The 21,160-nt window shown below is 39.7% G+C and overlaps 1 protein-coding gene and 1 long non-coding RNA gene across 7 annotated transcripts in view; one reads left to right on the plus strand and one right to left on the minus strand.

Moving 5' to 3' along the window:
- The window catches only part of TCF4 (transcription factor 4), a 416,095-nt gene that overhangs the window by 209,050 nt on the left and 185,885 nt on the right, over positions 1–21,160 (minus strand). The window lies entirely within an intron of this gene.
- The window catches only part of LOC112611681, a 30,205-nt gene continuing 27,806 nt past the window's right edge, over positions 18,762–21,160 (plus strand). The window contains exon 1 of the long non-coding RNA XR_003116710.1: positions 18,762–18,934. This is a non-coding gene — a long non-coding RNA (uncharacterized LOC112611681). The remainder of the gene's footprint in view (positions 18,935–21,160) is intronic.

Consider the following 21,160-nt stretch of genomic DNA (forward strand, 5'->3'; position numbering starts at 1 on the left):
TACTTGGCAAATACAAGTCCTCACCAGATGTACATATTTCTATTAATAAAGCAACAGGTCTACACTCATCAGCCTCACTTATCACTTATTAAAAAATAATGATGAGAATATTTTCCCTTGATTTTGTGACCTGTAATCCTGCTTCTTGGAAGGTCTTTTTAGAAAGATTCTTGCTGTGGTTTAGCAGTGTGCTGAAATACATGTTTTTAAAAAAGAAAAGTAAAAAGTGTAGTAGTGAATTTGGTAGCCACAGCATCTCAGTAACTTACATTTACATCTAATACTTCTAACCTGTCACATCTACCTGTGTTGCCCACCAGGGAAATAAAGTCTGCTGGTTAAGAAAACACATTGCAGAGTCTGGCAGAACTGTGTGCTAAGCCCAAAACATACCAGGAACCAAGAGGTGGTCCTCTATCTGGATTCTTTTAACCTCTCTGTCCCTCCTACCTTCCTTATGGGTAAAATGCAGATAACAAATACTCCTCACAAAGAGTTGCTATTAGATCAAATTTGCAAATAGCAGCACAGTGTTTGGCACATAGGTAACCAGCAGCTACTGTCCCCAGATTCGAAATAATATCAATAAACATGTATGGGCTTTAGCAATAAACATTACAGACACCATTGGACAAAACTGACTATCACTATTTACAATTTAGCATTAATGGATCACAGATTTACTTTGCTCTCATGTGGACAAGTAAGCTTTATATTTGTACCACAGATACAAAGACCAGACATTGATCTGGACTGTTTTGAAAATACATGCCTCTGGTGATATGGACTAAGAGACCAGAGAGCCAGGAGATTAAATGCCTGGCCAAATATACCCAACTGCGTGTGCTGTTGATGACAGCAATGTCTATGCAAGAGGCAGCACACGTTTTCAACTTTACATGTTTGCATTATGTTATGACGGAAACTATATCACATTAGTGGCTCCCCAGGCTTTTCACTTTTGCTATTCTATTTTAGTTCCAAGCAAGCCTCCTTGGTTTTATGATCTCTTCCCTCTGCACCTTTCTCCCTGCTTGTCCCTTATGTGCCCAATCATCCATGTGCACGACGCTGACAGAGTCATTTCCTCTTCAGCTGTTACCCTTGAGTAGTTTTCCAGTCCTTTGTAGGCTTAACACTTCAAGGCATAATTCCTACCCACTTGCAACTTTTATTCTAAAGGAAATAAAACAAATCAGCCTAAGACTGCCGAGTAAAATAATTTTTTCAAATGCTTGTCATACACAAAATAGTCTCATTCAATGGTCTTAATGTATAGAGCAAATAAATGAAAGCAAATCTTCTCCATTCACTATGCTCAACTATATTTCTCCTTTTGCTTCTATGCACTGACTTCCAGTATCCTCTTCTCTTTATTAATTCTGCCAAAAAAGTGTTCATTGTAATAAAAACTCCTTACTTACAATAATTCACCTTGAGTGACAAGCAAATGTCTACTTCAATCACTATGTAGAATTTTTTTGTTTGCTTGTTTGCATGATAAAATCTTGAGATTTTTCTGTTATTGTGATATTGTTCAAAACTTCAAAGAAGAATTCTGGTTCTGGTAATGTGTTTTCAAACACGAATACAGGACATTCTGATCACCTCTCAAGTGTGTGTGTCTGTGTGTTAATTTTTGTAGGAACACAGTAGGTATATATGAGGTATATGAGGTATTTTCATATAGGTTTATAATGTGTAATCATATATGGGTAAATGGAGTACCCATCAACTCAAGCGTCTATCCTTTATGTTACAAACAATACAATTACACTCTTTCAGTTATTTTTAAATGTACAACTAAATTATTATTGCTTATAATCACCCTGTTGTGCCATCAAATACTAGATCTTATTCATTCTTCCAACTCTTTTTTGGTGGCCATTAAGGTCAAGTATTCTTATTTAACAAATAAACCTTCTACTCTTAAGTTCTACTCGGGTGAATTGAAATACTGATTGCATTAAACTGTAGTGCCTTCTCTCAAATGTGGTTTGCTTGCTTGCTTAACCCAATGCCTGATGCAATGTGAGTGAGAAATAAATATAAATTATAGGTAACCTTCAACTTTACCTGTAAATATGCTGAGTTAGGAATAAGTCTATCTGTAGTTATCAGCTGAGGACTGCAAATGATTGCAAAGTTATTTTTATTAAATAGTCTTAAATTTGGCTCCATTATATTGGCAAATGCTGAGTCTGTAACCATTTGGATTACACATACTCCTGGCCCATTTTCAAAACCACTAGCACCATGTTTACTGTTTGTCTCTTCCCCACTTGAATAAAAGCTCCACAAGGGCAGGCATTATTTTCTGCCTTGTTTCCTGATGCCAAGTGCCTGACATATAGTACTGAGTATATATTTGCAGAATGAATGATAAACACTGAACATGGCTTGTACAGTCCTTCATGAGCTGGCTCTCATGTTCATGTAGAGCCTACTCCTCATACCTTTCCTCTTCCAGTGATGGGAAGGAGATGCACAGTCCTCTCTCTACTTCTAGCCTTCTTTAGATCTGGCTGCCCATGACTCAAACACACCTCCATCCATTCCCATGTCAGCTCCCTTTGGCTGGCTGTTTTCCTGATCACTCAGATCTGAACTTAAATGCCAACTTCCCCGACTTTCTCTGTGCTATGTCCCTCCACGTGACGAGCACCCACAGGACCCTGTATTTCTCTTGGCCTGTTTACTACATCCTATGTCTTACGGCAGACAAAACGCAACTTCAAGTATGTGGTGATAAGGGGTGTATCTCCAACACCAAGCCGTGCAAGTATGTGACACAAGTCTAATGCTCAATAAGCATCTGAGGAATAGACTTAATACTATCTATGAAAGAACCATAGGAAGCAGCTATCTACATCCAGAAAAACTGATAGTAATCAGTACATGATACAAGTCAAATTAGCTTACAAACAACATAACTTAAAATCCAATTATGCAATATGTTTTGAGTCTTTCCAAAAGTTATGGATATTCTTGAACCATTAATAGTGGAATATGCCTTCAAATAAACCTTCACCAATCAAGATTCTGTATTAGAAAAAAGTTCCTGAGTAAAGAAATGGTTATTAACATCCAGAGAAATAATTTTATATGATTAATAATTTAACTACTTTATTCATTAAAATAAAACTGCTTTAATTCTCCGTAAAGGTTACATTTTCAACTTCCCAAAAATTCTCAATAAAAGCAGGCTTTAATAATTTCAATGGTAAAATGGTATTCTACTATGACATAAGAAAACAAGTAAATGAAATTTCTAAATTCCATACATTTTCTTTCTGTTTGGGCCACGTATTACAAGACGTAGAGGAGACATTAACTGATTGTCTCTCTGTATCTTAATTTTCTTAAATTAAATATAAAATAAAATATACATGAAATCTAAGAGGTGAAGGTCTACCACCACAGCCAAAATGTTAGCCAGGGACCTCATATGAGCCTATGAAACTGCAGCACTGAGCAGCCTGAAGTCAGGTCTGTATCCAGAATGTGAACCAAACATTCACCTGTATGTGAAAAACCCACACAGACAAACAGTTTTATTATTCCAAGGTCACTGGACATATAACTAAATATCCTTATTATCTACATCACTATTTTAGACTGAACAGCAACAACAACAACAAAAAAAAACTCATAAATTCAAACAACTTGGAGTTTGTATTTCTTTTACAGAACAGCCTTAAAAAGTCTTTGACTGCACAAAGTAAGTCCTAGAAGATAGCAGAGATAATATTAGAAAGTGTAACAAAATCACCTAAGTCCCTGAGAAAAACATTCATGCCTACAACCAATTTTGAGGCTAATTTCTTAGCATCCTTAGCTATTTCCCTAACCATTCTGCACAAGGCAAAGTTTCCCACTTCACTGTCAGTCTTAGCTACACATTACAAAATATAATGAATGGGGGTTCTTTTTGAAATATTTATAATGCTGACTTTCCTCTAATTTGGCTTTCCTTTTTTCTAAATTGGTAAAAATCTGCTAACCCTTTTTCCTTTAATACAAGAAAAATCATTCCTACCACATACGTATGATGCTGAATTGTGAATCTACAGCAATGACAGTTTCATTCACAACACTATTATAGAAGCAAATCTTTAGGGCCAGTAGACTATCAATTTGATGAATGATTAAAATATAAAAGAGGGATCATTTCAGCCCATTCTCTCTCTCAATGGAAATATGCACAATTTTAACATATTAGAAGTTATCCATTTTCTTTGATCTAAAAATTATTAATTTATTGCATACAAATATCTTAGTGGTAAATAATTAGGTGCTAAGTAGGTGATGATTCACTTTTCCTAAGTGAAAAAAAAAAGGATTTAAAAATATTGAGTTCAAGAAAAAATAACAATTTTGAAAACAAAAATGACAATTTTTGAAGCAATGTGTAGGTGAGAAATTCCTGTTTAAATAACAGAAGCCTAGATCCCAGCCCAGGCCTCTAAACACAGAATCTCACAGATGGAGCCCAGGCATCTGCACTGTATGAATGGGCTACACGTTACTCAGATGCACAGTAAGGCTGAAGAACCACAAGATGCAATCTTATTTCCTCATGGGGTTCAGGAGTCCTGGGCAGACATCTCAAGAATGTCACTCATCAGATACATGTCAGATATATAAGGCATCAAGAAATGGTGGACTATAGTGAAATTCAAAGTAAATATAGGTTTAGGCCAGGCACAGTGGCTCACGCCTCTAACCCCAGCAGTTTCAGAGGCCAAGGCGGGCGGATCACTTGAGCTCAGGAGTTTGAGACCAGCCTGGCCAACATGGTGAAACCCCGTTTCTACTAAAAATACAAAAATTAGCTGGGCGTGGTGGCGCACGCCTGTAATCCCAGCTACTCGGGAGGCTGAGACAGGAGAATTGCTTGAACCTGGGAGGTGGAGGTTGCAGTGAACAGAGATTATAACATTGAACTCCAGCCTGGGTGACACAGTGAGACTTCCTCTCAAAAAAAAAAAAAAAGGTAAATAGGCTAAGATTGACGACAGCTGCTTTCTCAAGGCCTCTGCTCAGCCCCTCACTCTCTCCTCTCATTAGTCACTCAGCCATTGCAGGTGGTTACAGTTGTCTCGCACATGTTAGTATTCCTCTCAATAAGAGGGCAAACTTGCCCAGGGCAGGGACCAAGTCTGACAGTCCCCAACACAGTGATCTATTCCCAGAAAAAAAAGCCAACCAAACTGCAACTCACTCTACATTAAAAAAAACGCAAATGTGAAAAAAGAAAGTGATGTAGCTCAACGGACCCTTCTGCACTGGATGAAGTATAGCAGCTTTCACAGACACCTGAATGTGGAACATTACATATGAGAACCCAGGGTGAATGTGGAACATTACATACGAGAATCCCGGGTCCACGGGAGTCTGTTTCAACCAAAAGTCACCACCTGCGGTCCTGGTAGGAAAGGTAGCACTGGAGATTAATTTTACCAGGAAGACTTTTGGCCATGGGAACAAGGACTACAGGACAAAACTGTGCACTGGACGAAAGTTTCTTCAGCCCTCTCCTACACGCTCAGAAGCAGCTTCTCTGAAACATTCAATACTCCATTCCCAGGCAGCTGTTACAGTAGTATCTGAAGGTGAGAAGGGACTGCTGTGAAGCTCCCTCCTCACAACAGTGTTTGCATTAATGAGTATCTTAAAGTATTCTTTGAACACTAAGCAAAGACAGATGAATGCTGAGAACAGAAATTGAAAGGTGTTTTTAGTCAGCCCAGTTTTGCCGAGCCCGAAAATTGACAGAGGCCAAGAGGAGGGGGATGGGTGGTTCAAATAAGAGAGGGGAGTTATCAGCCTGGGACGGAGGTGTGTGCACCAGGGCGGGGCAGGGGTTGAAAGGCAGGGGGTGGGACAATGAAGAAAGGAAAAAGTACTTTTGGAAGTATAGCCTCTTTCTTGCTCAGGGCAAGAACTTCATGAATTCCAAAACAGTAGGAGGTTGAGGGGTTTGTAAATTCCTTCGTGGCCACTGGTGGGGAGAAACAAACAAGGAGTTTTGTTTGCAGCACAGGGGACAGAGAAGAGCTTGGGAAGAGAGGGATCCACATCTGAGGATGAGGGCAAAAAGTAGGCACCACGCTGAGGACAGCACAGGACACAGCGAGCAACAAAGGGGGCTGCCCCTCTCCAGACCTTTGCCCATCACGTAGCTGGTTAAAAACAAGACCAGTAATGATGAACACACTGAAATCAATGCCTGGCATGAGGTGGGGCTGCTTATGTGAGTGAGGAAGAAGTGACTTCAAAGACCCTCAGGAAGTATCTATCTTTTCCAGCCCTGTAATCCAGATCTAGCACACTCCCTGGCACTAAGAAACATCTATCCAGCAAATACTGGCCCAATCAAGGACTCAGTGATCACCTTGGACACAAAAATCATCCTTAATAAGCACAGTAAACATTAAACCCTCGACATAATGGGAAATTATAAAAGAACTTAGCAGGAAAGGTGTCTTGCTTATTCAAGGCCACTTATATGATCTTTTTTTTTTTTTTTTTTTAGACAGAGTCTTGCTCTGTCACCGAAGCTGGAGTGTAACAGCACGATCTCGGATCACTGCAAGCTCCGCCTCCCGGGTTCAAGCAATTCTCCTGCCTCAGCCTCCCGAGTAGCTGGGACTACAGGCACGTGCCACAACACCCGGCTAATTTTTTGTATTTTTAGTAGAGATGGGGTTTCACCATGTTAGCCAGGTTCGTCTCAAACTCCTGGCCTCAAATGATCCTCCCGCCTCAGCCTCCCAAAGAGCTGGGATTACAGGCATGAGCCACCACGCCCTGCCACGATCATTATTCTTTAAGTATACTACCTTACTTCCTTTAAGGACAAGTTTCAAAAGGGCTAGTCTAACAAATTAACTAGGTAAAAACACACACACAAGAAAATACTTCCAGCCTTTCTAAGTGATGCAGAAATGTTTTTCCTCTTCTTGTTAGCTTCTTTGTTTCCACTTCTTGAAGATTTTTAGGTGAGTACTGGTAAGCTTTGGGATTTTACTTGTTTTTTTCTACTCACCCCTTGATCACCTGTTTTAGCACGATCCTGATTTCTTTTGTATTTCTTCATTCTCCCCTGGGAAATTTGTGTCTGTGTCTGGCATCTGTCCCCACCACCTCCTCCTTTGTGAACACTGGGGTGAAAATTTCATTTATTTTTTAGCAGTGTCTCTATCGTCCGTCAATACATTACCCTTTCTCTGTCTTCCAGGCTTGACAAACCATTTTTCAGGCCCCTCCTTCAGGTGCTTTGAGAAACAGCTCATTATTATTTATCATGATCTCATTGGTAATCTTTCTTCTTTCTGGCACTCTTAATTCGGGGATGTTTTCTGATATTCTCAACATCTTCCTGTAATCATGCCAGTCTCCTCCATAACACTTGATGTCAACTGTGCCTCTTTCTTCATAAGTAATTGCTCTGTGCTCTCCAGTTTTCCATCCTGTTAGCCTGATAGCTAGAAATTTCTTACAGCGTGTCTATTCTTACACAGCATAACTTTGGGGTGTCTGTTTATTGGATTTATCTCTGAATACGCATGCCTGTTTCCACTCTGGGCGCTTTTTCCTTCACTACTTGCTCCTTTTTTTTTTTTCCTTTCTTTCTTTTTCTTCTTTATAAGGTCCAACCATCAAGGCCACCTTTTACATTTTGTTTTGAGGGATAAAAAGGCTGCGGTTCTGCCTACACATGGCCTGCATTTCTCAGTGTTTGAATTAATGGCTCAGATAATATTTACTATGAAAAGCATCATGTGATGACCAAATCCAGTGCAACAATCCATTAGGTCCAAACTCCTACATGTGCTCCAAATTTGCATAACCAAATCAAGCTTCCTTGCCCTTTCTTTCTGTTCTCTAGTTTGACCACAGACTTGCTGAAGCTTCTAGCTGGATTATCACATGCTCTTAAAATACTCTCCCATTCTCCACTTCCAATCATATCCTTTGTTTCAGATAAAACTTAATCAACAGGGGTTTTGTGTAGGTTTCCATTTGTACATAATGATAAATAGCTTAAGCTATATTCAGTACATTCACGATCACTATTTTACTTTCTTTAACATACACAGATAAATCACATTCTATCCACCCCATTATTTCCCATGATTATGTCCATGTCCTGGCGGTCTTTACTATCTGAGAGACAGAATTTAACTCCTCTCCCATTTTTTAATTATTAGCCAATATTAGCTTTTCTCAAAATTAAACAATACAAAATAGAGCAGCTTGAGCTAGATGGTAGATGCCACGCAATAAATTTATTATTTTCATTATAATGAATAAAAATAGTAAAATAAGTACTACTATATATTATATATGGAGAAAGTAATATATGTATTATGTAATCATATAATAAGTAAAATACAGAAGGATTTTGCCCCTTCCATGTGGATTACACTAAGGGTGCTACAAAGCAATATTGAGTAATATAGTCACAAATCAGTGGAAACTCTTCAGCAGGCCACAACATAGTGTGCATTTGTGTGCTGCCCTATTCTCCAAAAAGAATGCTGTCATACCCATTTTAAATAAATGGGAAATCAACAGAAACTGACTTCTCTGGGATCACTAAGAAATCGTGGTGATCCAGTCCCAAGTGCTAATTGGTAATGCTTTTAAACACCACATTTAACTGGATTTTCTTATAGCACTAATGTTCCTCCACCGACACAACTTAGCAGGCAATGTATTTACAAAACTATAATAGCCTGAAAAGAATTAACAATGAACAATGTGCAAAATAGTCAATTACAAGCTTAAACTTTAAACAAGCACTTACAATGAAGATTAAAAAAAAAAAAAAAACAAAAAAACTATCTTGGCTATTGGGTCATTTTCCAGGCTACTAACTGCTAAACCATGTGCAGAACGTGCTTCCAATTTAACCATCCAGATTTTCTAAAAAGGCAGATAGCTTTGCTCTGCAGGCAGAATCAAGTTGGTCTTCAATTTGATTTTCAAAACAAAGCAGTTCTACAGAAAACCACTAAGCTTTTGCTACAAATGATCAGAAAAAGAAAAGGGGAAGTAGGTTTTATTTTAAAGACCCCAATTTGTCCATCCATGTAAATGAAAAATATAACTTTATTTTATTTTCAAAAAGGGTGATAGAGGAATAAATCCTACAGCCCCATCAGTTTCTAAGGATTATTGGCCACAAGTCTCAGCTCTTCTGAGACATAGCATTGGCAATGGGTGCCAATGCAAAAAATAACACATAGGAAGTCAGGATGATTTTTAAAAGCTACAGAGAAAATCTGAAATGCTTCCTAACTAATAAAGCACCTCTCAGGTCTTATAAATAATTGGATACAATGAAATCTGAGATCTCAGAATGGGTAGCTTCCTTTTCCAATAACACCAGATCAAAACCCATATACAAGGAAATGACCGGAACAGAAGCCAGGTGCATAGAAGAACTTTTGCATTTCCACAAATGTGCAAAAAACTTTATCACAGTACAGAATGAACACATGAAGCTCTGCACCCTTCTGCAGCTCTAGGTCGTAACCAGCCCAGAGTCTACAGAAATCCTACATACTGGTATAATGAACCAAGATGGGCTAGCTTTTTAAATATACCATTCGTACGTACTTTTTGTGGGTGTGACCAAACAGAGGAAGCTGAAAATGGTTTGTCCAGAGGGAAGTCTGTAACTGCAAACAGTGTGCTGATGACCCTGCTGACTTGTCACCATTGCGATGTTTACTATAAAAACAAGTCAGGTTGATCTAACCTTGGTTCCAGTCAACCTGGACCTTGTATGGGGTCCCATTGCTTGGTTTTAAAACAGGTTGTTGGATACTAATCTATGCCCTCCCTCTGAGTATGCCTAGCTGTCAGGTTACTGTCCAACAACAGAAACCTGTTCTCAAAACTCCCCTGTGAGCTCACACATCACCCTCCAGAGATCTTGTTTATCACAAGAACCATGTTCCTGAAAATTTGCCATGAGTCTAATTTTCATAGTCTAATATGGGCATCCCCTGGCAAGCAGTCTGTAAAACAAATAGTTACTTCTCAATGTATCATTAGTGTTAACCCAAATTTTCACATAACCTTCAGCACCTGTATTGAGTAGCTGGCTCACCTTGGAATTCTCTGCCTTAACATTAAGTGTAGGTAAAGAAACATCTAAGACTTTTGTTCAGGTAATTTTAAGCTTCTGTTGCTGTTGTTCTTGTTTGTTTTAGTTCTTTTCTCAAGAGACCCAACAAGGTAGCTGGTTAACTATCAGTCAATGGCAAATTTAGTAATCATCATATCCTACCCATTGCCTGGTAAATTTGGGTTCATTACACAACTCAAAATCAAGAACCACATTTCATTCTTCCATTTGTCATAGATGAACCATTTGCCTTAAACTTTGTCTCCAGAAAGTAGAGAAAAGGATCCACAATCATAAAAACAGCGCCCTTAACTGCTCATATGCCCTACAATAGTAACGGTGAAAAATTACACAGTGTTGATGATGTTCTGGGGATTCCTCTATGCATTATACATGCATTACCTCATTTATTTCACCCAGCAATCCCAACAGATGGATTTTATAATATCTTCAACACAGAGATGAGGAAACTGTGACTCAGAGAAAGCAACTTAGATGTCACCCAGGTCGTAAAGGGCGGGCAGAGCCAGGATATAAACCCAAGAGTTTGCATTCCTAAGCATCACACCATCTCACTTCCTGTATCAACAGAGTGAAAGGACAGAATTATTGCACATTTGCAGACCAAAGCCAACACGAAGAAATCAGATGAGGATACGTATTAAGTCCCATTATACACAAAGACATGGAAGCCTTGGTTGGAAAGCAATTAATGTTAAAAACAGTTAATGATTTTAGTGGACCACAAGCTCCATTTTCAGTCAATGCTAAAATATGAATGTATAAACAGAATCTTAGACTGCATTAACACTAAAAACGAGAGCAGATCCACTATTGAGCAAACCAGATCTGGAATACTAGGGTAAGACTTGGATTCACCACTTGGAGGGAAAAAGAGACAAACTAGAACACAGCAGAGGATGGTGACCGGGAATATAAGGTGTGGTTAGACCATGTTCTATGATGTGTTGCAAGTTTTCCAATTGCGCTTTTGAAGCCAAGATTATCATCCTTGAAAACAGTGGAAAGAAAGACAATACACAATACTAGTTAGCTTCAGAGGGAAAAATGAGTATTTCAGGCTGACAGCTACAGAATTGAGAACTTTCTGAAAGTTAGAGCTGTCACAATGCAATAAATTGCCTTGTTGGTGGTGGCTCATGTCTCTCTGGGGAACTTATTTATTCCCATGACTTCAATTATGAAATATTAATACTGCATGCCAAATCTGCAATCCCAACCCGGAATCACAAATCTGTCCACCCACAGACATGTCAAAAATTCATTATTTCCAAAACTGAAATGACTGCCTTAATCCCCCATGACTTCCTTCTCCTCAAATATTCTACATCTTAACAAACGGCACTGCCATCCACCAGGTGGCCCAAGCAAGATACCAAGAAGCCAAGGATGACCCCTGCCTTACCCATCAGTTACTAAGTCCAACCATTTCTATCACTTTAATATCACTCAAAACCATCCTCCTTTTCATCCTCACTGTTCCCAGTTCAGCTCAATCTCATCATTTCCTCTTGGAATTGCCTTAATCACCTCCTGAGTAATCTCCTTGCCCTCAAGTTGCCTACTATTCACAGCTGCTTGACTGTCCTAAATCATAAATCATATCATGGTATCTCACTATTTAAAATCAATCCTGGAGTAGTTTACCACATGCTTCATTGAAAATCAGACATCTTCCACTCCTAAACACAACAGACCCGTCATTTTTCTGGGGCCAGGATTCTATTCCAGCTTCACCTGTGTATTAGAGCATTTTATACTGCTACAAAGAAATACCTGAGATGGTATAATTATAAAGATTTTAATTATAATTTATAAATAATTATATATAAAGAAAAAGGGGTTTAATGAACTCACAGTTTCACATGACTAGGGAAGCCTCACAATCATGGTGGAAGGTGAAGAGGCAGTAAAAGCATGTCTTACATGGTGGGAGGCAAGATAGCATGTGCAAGGGAACTGGCCTTTATAAAACCATCAGATCTCCTGAGATGTATTCACTATCACAAGAACAGCATGGGAAAAACCCACCCCCCATGATTCAACTGCCTCCCACCAGGTCCCTCCCACAACATGTGGGGATTATGAGAGCTACAATTCAAGATGAGATTTGGGTGGGGACACAGCCAAACCATATCAACCTGTCATCCCTTCCTCTGCAGAACTACATCTCATGGTCATCTCATAGAATGACTTCAGTTCCAGTATTCCTGTTACGTCTTCCAGCTCCCAAGGCTCTGCTCAAGTATCTCTACCAACTGGTAATTTTCTTTCCACCAGGATAGTTCTAACTCACTTTTAAGATGAAGCTCAGACATTACCACGTATATTATTAAGAAAATTCATGTTAATCCATACAATAGCCATTCCTAACTCCCTCCTCCCTTGCCTGTCTCTTGAGTCAGAGACCCAACCATGGCTCTAAGAGTTCACATTCCAAGCTTCCCTTGCAGCTATGGATAGATGTCTGCTAGAGGTTTAGCCAATAAGTTGTTAGCAGAATCCTGCTCAAGACCACCAGATTCTGGTAATGTTTTTCCCCCTTCCTGGATGGAATAGGATATCTGTAAGGATAAATGCTACCCTAATCTCTTCCTCCCCTGCCTCCTTTAGGGGACTCTTAATGTTGTGTGTGAGGCTCAAGAGCCAGCCTGCAAGAAAGAAACGCAAGAGGAGAGGAAAAAGCTGAAGAATGAAAATCAGCATGCTGAGGAGGGCAGAATGGGAAGACAGAAACATTGATTTGCTGAACTCACCTAGGCAGCCTCCTATCAGGCATTCTATGTTTAGCTGCTATTCCACCTCTGGGAAATCTTTCTAAATTCTCTACAAAGGAGGCAATGCAGTGGTGGGTAAGGACAAAGGCTTTAGGGTTCAGCAGATCTCGCTTCAAATCTGGGTTCTGCCACTTACCAGCTACACAACACTGGGCAAGTAACCTAATCTCTCTGATCCTCAATTGCCTCCTCTGTAAAATGGTAATGACAGTGCCTAACAAAGAAGTTTATTATAAGGAGTAGGCAGGATAATATGTGTAAAGTACTTAGCAAGTGCCTGGTACACAGTGAGTACTCAAACATCTTAGCCAAACTGGGCACAGTGGCTCACACTTGTAATCTCTAGGAGGGCAAGGCGGGATGACTGCTTGAGGCTAGGGGTTCCAGAGTAGCCTGTGCAACAGAGTGAGACCTTGTCTCTACAAAAAATAAAAATAGAAAAAATTAGCCAGGTGTGGTAGCATGTGCCCGTAGTCCCTGCTACCAGGAGGCCGAGGAGGGAAGATCTTAAGCCCAGAGGTTTGAAGCAGCAGTAAGCTATGATTGCAACCCTGCACTCCAGCCTGAAGGACGGGGTGAGACCCTGTCTCAAAAAAAAAAAAAAAAAAGATTAGACATTATTATGAGGAAGCTGATGGTGGAGTATCCCTGATATGTATGCAACAACACCCTGGGAACACACGGATTATTTCCCCAACTCCCTGAACTGTAATTATCTGATATCTACCTAATTCTTGTATTAGGATGTGGGCCAAGTTGAAAGCAAGAAAAGCGGCCTGCCACTATCTAGTACCTAACATAGGACTTGCAGGTACTAGCTTTCCAAAAGTACTTGCTGGGTGAATGACTGTACGAACCAAAGACTCATTTGAGTGTTGAAGTTTATCATTTTGGGCAGCTTCTAGAATAAATGGAATTTATATAGATGGCTTAAAAAAATACATATACTGAGGACCATATGATTGCAGACATATCGATAACATGTTAATTTTATTTATCAAGCAGCCAGTGAAACTTTTAAAGCAGTAAGATAGTCTGCTTTGCTTTCACAAATATATCATTTGCCCTTTCCCTCACTGCTGTAAGGGAGCACTTCCTCTATGTCTGAAAATGAAGACAGCTAAGATATGAAGTGTAAAAACCGCTTATGATACAACTAAAGCCAAAAACTGAACTTGGGATCTATGTTTCATCTTCTCTACCCCTTCCAACGTAGCCACTAGAAAAGGCTTTCGCTCTGAGCATTTACTTGTGATGAACTTATCAAATGAACAACCCTATTGTTTTGTGGGGGGGGAAAGTGGGGGGTAGGTGGATTTTTTGACAAGTAAACTGTATCTGACTATTAGAATGCACTAAAATATTGTTTCTATGCAGTGTTTTGCCACCTACAGGCAAACCCCTACAAAATACTATTGTCTAGGAACGCTCTTTAAATGTGACTGCTAAAATGTCACCTAATCACAGTGACCATAGAAAATAATATCTGTTATAAAAACCAGTCCTCCTTTCATCATAAAGGTTTTTCACGTGTAGTGGGAGCACTTTATTTTTCTACAGGCAGGAATATTCCCTCGCAGTAAGGAAAGGTGATCTGCTCTGATAAAACTTTAACAGGTGCTGAAATTTATATATTCTATTACAGCCTTACAAGCCTACACTAATTATTAATTATCCGCCTAAATGTATACTACTTTACACATCCTGCTCCTTAACCAGGACACTCAGAAAACCCGTTGTACGCTGCCTAATGGACCATGTCTTGAACGGCTAAATGGCCTAGCAAATGCAAAGATTTTCCCATACGTACACTTTACAGTGTTAATGTAGACCCACCGCCTACACAAACCAACTGCATTTCCACAACCGCATTCCACCTTGAGGAACACAGGTGACTTAGGGGAGGCCTCTATCTGTGGACAATATCAGCAGATTAGAGTCAATTTATAGAGCAGCTTCTCTAAAGTGCTTGCAAGTAACATTACTGTGTAGTTATTACAATTGTAGAGATAGTGAGTACTCTCTCTTATTCTGCTCTGTGAATATTTTAAAGAAGTCACATAGAGGCTTTTTATGCCAGAGCAGGTGTGAACTCAATTCCACTCTTAAACTAGTATCAGCTCAGCTGAGAGAACAGCCGTAAATTTTTATTTCAGAACCAAATGAAACTCATGAGGGTAAGGGGCAAAATCTCATTAACTATTAAAATGCCTTGAAAAGATGGGGAGAAGGTGGCTTGCTTTTATTTTCAATTGGTGCTCAAACTATACCTAGGGCTTTGCGAAAAATGGAAAATGTAATCACACAAAAGTATGTATATTTAGAATTGTTTTATTTCAGGAGAAACAAAAAAATTCAGAGAGCTCGCCCACCCTCCCCTGGCCACATCTCTATGAGTTAGGTCAGTAACAGAAATAAGGAAACTGAGATTAAAATGAAAAACAGCTTGTTCAAAATCACACAAAGATCATTTTGTAAACTATTGTTTACCAGGGTGGGTTTTTTTTTTCCTGGTTTTTCTCTAGCTAACAGGGATCATCCACAGCTACTGAGGCAGTCTGCCAAGATATTTAAAAGATCTGTGCTCACTGCATCTCAATTTCCAAATAATATTTGTAAGACCATCAATAAATAAGGAAAAAAAATTACGCATGAAAAAACACACACACCATATAAAGTATGAATTTAATCCTGTCAGTAGACCAATTGTTAAAGCTTTCAAAAACACGGATATTAGGCTCATTTCCAATTACTCTGAAAGTTCTGAAGGAGACAGGGTCACTAATACATTTTTTTCCATGATTTGGTATTGCCCAGTTAAGTGCAATCAGTTACCCATAAAGAGTTTATGCTTATATCCGAGGCATTCAGATTTGGCTACTGGGCTGTTAAGAGTACAGCTTGGTCTGAACAGCCAAGGTGAGGAAAAGCCATTACCAATTAGTAATCTAGTAATTTCAAGACTCAGAAAGCCAAGCCAATGCTAGTAATACAAGGCTAGAAAATCTTACTTTGTGATCTATCGCTCTAAAATTAGCTTTATGTGTGTCTCCTTTTCTCTTATCCTTCACTTTTTCTGTCTCCCCCTTCTCCACCAAATGTTATCAGATATTACACACTTTCTATTTTTATTCAGCTTTAATATGGCCCACGAGGGGGTGGCATTTAATTAATCACTTCCACATTCTGCCAGAATTCACTACATGATGCTCAAGTTTGCATATCACTTTTGCCAAGCTGATCGGACCCGATGAACAGAAAAACGGAGTAGATAACATAATAGTAGGTGTAATAATAATTTGCATTAACTGAATTTTAGGGCCAGGTGGCTTTATGTTATTTTATTTAAACACAGGGCAACTTACTTAGATGAGACATTTCATCACAGTGCTAAAGAAACTTGCCCCAGGTCACAGAACTGGAGAGCGGTGATCTGGTGCTCACAGCAATGACCAGCTGACAACAGTGCTCTGCTAGGTCCACCATCCACCACTTCCCCCATGTTAGTTCTCTTGTGGCATTTTCAATCTACATGAAAGCTTTAAATGTTTTATCTTAAACATAAACAATATAACCAGCTGTATTTTATACCACTTTCAAATGATGCTTCCTTATAATTTTTCCTATTAATGTGTCAAGGAATTAAGAAGTGATTAATAAGCAATCATCAAGACAACGAAAAATGTGTGAGCTGTGTTTATTAACCACTTAGAAATAAATTTAATTTAATCTCAATCTATGCTCCATATATTTTGCAATTGTTGGTTCCTAGGCCTGATATTCTGCAAAAGAAAAGAAAATGAGATCCACTGAACACCTCCTTTTACTCAAAACAAAACGTGCTTCCTTTGGATTCAAAAACTCTTAAGAGTAAGGGGAATTGGAGAATAATCCAATACAGAGGCAACATTCTATACCAAGCGTCTGTGGAGTAAGGGGAATGAGAGAATAATCCCATATACAGAGGCAACAGTCTATACCAAGCATCTGTGAAGAAGAAAGAAATGAAGTGGAATAGGACTGTCTCCAAAACATTCCTGAGCACATGGAAGGTATTTGTAAAACTATCTCCTTGATGAAAACCATCATACCTTGTAGTGACTCCATTATTCAGATGACCTACAACACAAGCAAAGAAATCTGCATTTGTCCATGGGTTCTCCCTAGACTCACCACTCAAACACCACACCAGGGCGTTCTTGGCCTTGTGTTTAAAGATGAAACTTGAGAACATTTAAAATGGAGAGAAACATGGCTGAAGGCAAATATTTCACAAAAGGGAGCATCTGAATCCAACACAGCTGTCCCCAAAGAGGTACTTATTTTATAGGATTACTGTTTTGTGGACTGGCTAAAAAAGACGCCTTTTCATTTTGGTCTTGATGTTTACAGAACTGAACATTCTATACTACCTCCACCTGCTCCTGCCTTCTGTTCCAATCTCCTTAGAAGGTATAGGTATTTTAAAACTGCTACCACCCAAAACCCCGAAGTCTATAGATTTTTCCATTCATTACCCAGACAAAAATGACAGATGAGCAGCGTGTAGCCTCGCAATGCCCTAACAGTCACACAGCAGAGCACAGTGGTTACAAAGTGTATCATGTCACCTCACCTTTCACAGTGAGCCTGGGAGGGGTGGGCCAGGCTGGCATCCCTGTCCTCACCTGGGAAACCAGAAAACGAGGGCTCAGAAGAAATTTGCCAAATGTCCCATCACCCATCACTAGGAAGTGAAAAGCCAAGAATTATGCTGAAGTGACCCCTGAAGACCTAGAATCCACTGTCCCATGACACCTTGTAAGACGTGCAGTGCTCAACACAGCTCCTTTGCTTCTTTGGTTCTAAGGATGTATAATATGAACAAAGAAAGCAGTCTTATTTTTATTGAGGATGAATACAGCACTTAAGAAGGACACATAACTTTCAAGGATGTGAGGTTCACTATAACTATACTGATGTTATTCTCCTGGAGCCATGGAGTAATGAGAGGTTTGAGAAATGCAAAGTATTTAATTGCACCCCCGCCACCCAAGATCCAGTCAAGAAGTAGGGTACTGGTTAATACTGTCACAGACACATTTTAAGTACAGGGCTTACGCAAAATTCAAATAAAGTATTTTCCCAAGGAAAGGCTTAGAGAATTGGCCGGGCCCAGTGGCTCACACCTGTAATCCCAGAACTTTGGGAGGCTAAAGCAGGAGGATCACTTGAGCCTAGGTGTTTGAAGATGCAGTGAGCTATAATCATGTCACTGTACTCCAGCCTGGGTGACAGAGTGAGACTCTGTGTCTAAAAAGAAAGTAAGTAAATAAAAACATGAAAATAAATAAAAATAAAAAACCTAGAGAAAAACTTTTTCTACTAAATAAAAGCAGCACTGTTTATTTCACATCCTGGTTACCTTTAATGATAGATGGTCCTTCCCCGTGCCTCTGTTTCAATGTGTCTGATTCATGGCATGAGACCGTTCAATAGAGTTGGGAAACTTCTGGACAAAAGATGGATCCAACTCTCACAATTTCATCCAGTCGTGGCATGTTGTCTAAAACTAAATGTCTTTTGGCTGTACCTAATCCTCACATTAAAAATCAACAACTGCAATTGTCTACATATTAAAAGAAAGTAGAGGGTTTTCTCCCCCAGGCAGTAGGTATTCTTGTCTGAGTGTTTCACGGTGACATGGCAGGTTGCTGGAGGTAAGTTCCCTGGAAACTGTTTGGGCAATGGTCCAGGAGAAAGATCTCTGTCTGTCGCTTGTAGCAGCATGTCCCAGGGATGTGCTCCAGGGTGCCAGGCCTGCTCTGGATGGGTGCAGTAGGAGGCACTGGGAGTAAAGCCTGGCCTTTGGCTCTGCCAAAGACCACCCAGGGGACTGGAGAAAAGGGTGGTGACTGGAGCTACAGGCCTATTGCGTAACAAGGGTGCCCTGGACAGGCTGGCAGGAAGTCAAGCCAGTGACCTAAAAGAGAAGGTTCTGGGGAAAGCAGAGGTAAGGAGAGCTGGCTTTGGCTGGTTGCTGCCTTGCTCAAAGGCTTAGGACAATGAAGGCACAGGCCTTGAAGGTGAGAGGCAAACAGCAGGCCTCACACTCCTTCCCATGCAAGACGTCATGCCTGGACTTTCTCCACCTTCCTCTCTACAATATCTTTTTTCCTCCTCCATCTTCCTCTCTAATTTGCTGACTGGAAATTACAGTTGAGACATCTTTTTATATGTTTTTTATTACATGAAAGTTAGGGCTTTGTTCTTAATTTTCAAAATTATTAAATAGAAAATTATGTATTTTTCTCTTAAAAAAATTAAAGTGTGAACTGAACACTGCAAGTTAGTAAGCCCAGTATGAATCCTTGACTCCCTTCTCTCCTGTCTATTTCCCAGGCTGCATTCCCAGCCCTGCCCCAACCTCTGCAACTGGAGATGGGCTGTATTATAGGGAAGCAGTGTGGTTGGGAGACACTGCTCCACTCACCCTTCCCCTTCTGTCTGCATCAAACCTGAAGACACCAGAAGCTGTGACCCCCATCTTGAGACAATGAGGGGAAGAACAAAAGAATCACAGAGCCATCAGCCCTGACATCACTGAGCTGCAAACCACTTCCAGCAGGGGCCTACCACCAGACTTCTAGAATGAGAAAAATGATTCTTAAGCTACCATTAGTCACATTTTCCATTACTTCGAAGCAAAAGCATTCCTACCTGATGCAAACTGCTTTTTACTTTTATGTGAAGCTTAAATGATTTATCTTCTGTTTGGGTCAATAACTTTCTATGTGAGACATCTTCCCCAGGTATTTAGAAGGTCTATACATCTCTGTTGGCCATAGTTTTCAAGTAACATTTTTCTGGTTAGAAATTCTTCTAAATGTTATAAGACTTGGTTTAGTAAACCTAGTCTGACTCTAAACGTGTTTGAGGATCACAGCATTAACCGTGCTATATCATAGAGTAGGCTAGAAAGGAAACAAGACCAATGAGAAAGGATGGAAATGTACTCCAACTGGACAACGGGAAATCAGTTATCTTAGCTGAATACCAGAAACACAACTTTTTTCAATGGCCTTTCAAATTATTTATTATAATTATAATAATAATTATTATTATTAGCAATGGGGTCTCCCTCTGTCACCCAGGCTGGAATATAGTGGCACAATCTCAGCTCACTGTGGTGATCTCAACCTCCCAGGCTCCAGCAGTCCTTCCACCTCAGCCTTCTCAATGGCTGGGACCACTAGTGCATAAAACCACACCCGGCTAATTTTTTTATTATCTATAGAGACAGGATCTTGCTATATTGCCCAGGCTGGTCTCAAACACTTGGGTTCAAGCAATCCTTCCATCTTGGCCTCCCAAAGTGCTGGGATTACAGGCATGAGCCACTGTGCTCGACCTAAAATATTATTGATTTTACTTATTTCTGCTTATACATAAAATAATCTGTGGTGTACTGAAAACTGAAATTGGCCACATTGTAATATGGTCCGTTTCCTATTTTGGCAGAATATGTTGTCCAGTCAAGGATATAGTCCTATAGAATAAAACATGAATTTCTATATGACTGACTCTGGTTTAGGGTCGTCTTCTTGGAACAGTAAGGTATAGGCCTAACTTTAATGTATGGGCTTTTCATTCAACGTTTAAACCCTATCTATCCAATTCCCTGATTCACTCGACAGTCATTTATTGAGGTCCTACAACCTCTATGCCAAATACTGATCTATGCACAGCACTTTTCTCCTGGTGACTCAACTTAATGAGTTATTATTTTATTATCCCCAACCAATCCAATTCCTTAGCTATAGATCTGGAATCAGCTGAGCTGTAAAAGGAATATCTATTTTAGTTAGGCTTTAAAGAATTACATTTGGAAAACACATCACTGGCAAACTCACTTGAAGGTATTCATAAAATAGAGATGAATGGATGAGAAACAACAATAAAACATCTCCAAAGAGAAAATATAGTATAAGGATAAAATGACGTATCCGAAAGATCAACGGACCATTAGATGATAAAACTACCAGAGATCACCTAAAGAGCTGTTCCTCCCTCAATCTAAAGATGTGAAAACGACCTGACCAGAGGACCCAAAGGCAGCTGTAGCAAAACAGAATAGAAAACTCAATTCTTGACTGGGCGTGGTGGCTCATGCCTGTAATCCCAGCGCTTTGGGAGACTGAAGCAGGCGGATCACTTCAGGTCAGGAGTTCAAGACCAG

The sequence above is a fragment of the Theropithecus gelada genome, chromosome 18 (assembly GCF_003255815.1).
Source record: "Theropithecus gelada isolate Dixy chromosome 18, Tgel_1.0, whole genome shotgun sequence".
Classification (NCBI taxonomy): Eukaryota; Metazoa; Chordata; class Mammalia; order Primates; family Cercopithecidae; genus Theropithecus; species Theropithecus gelada.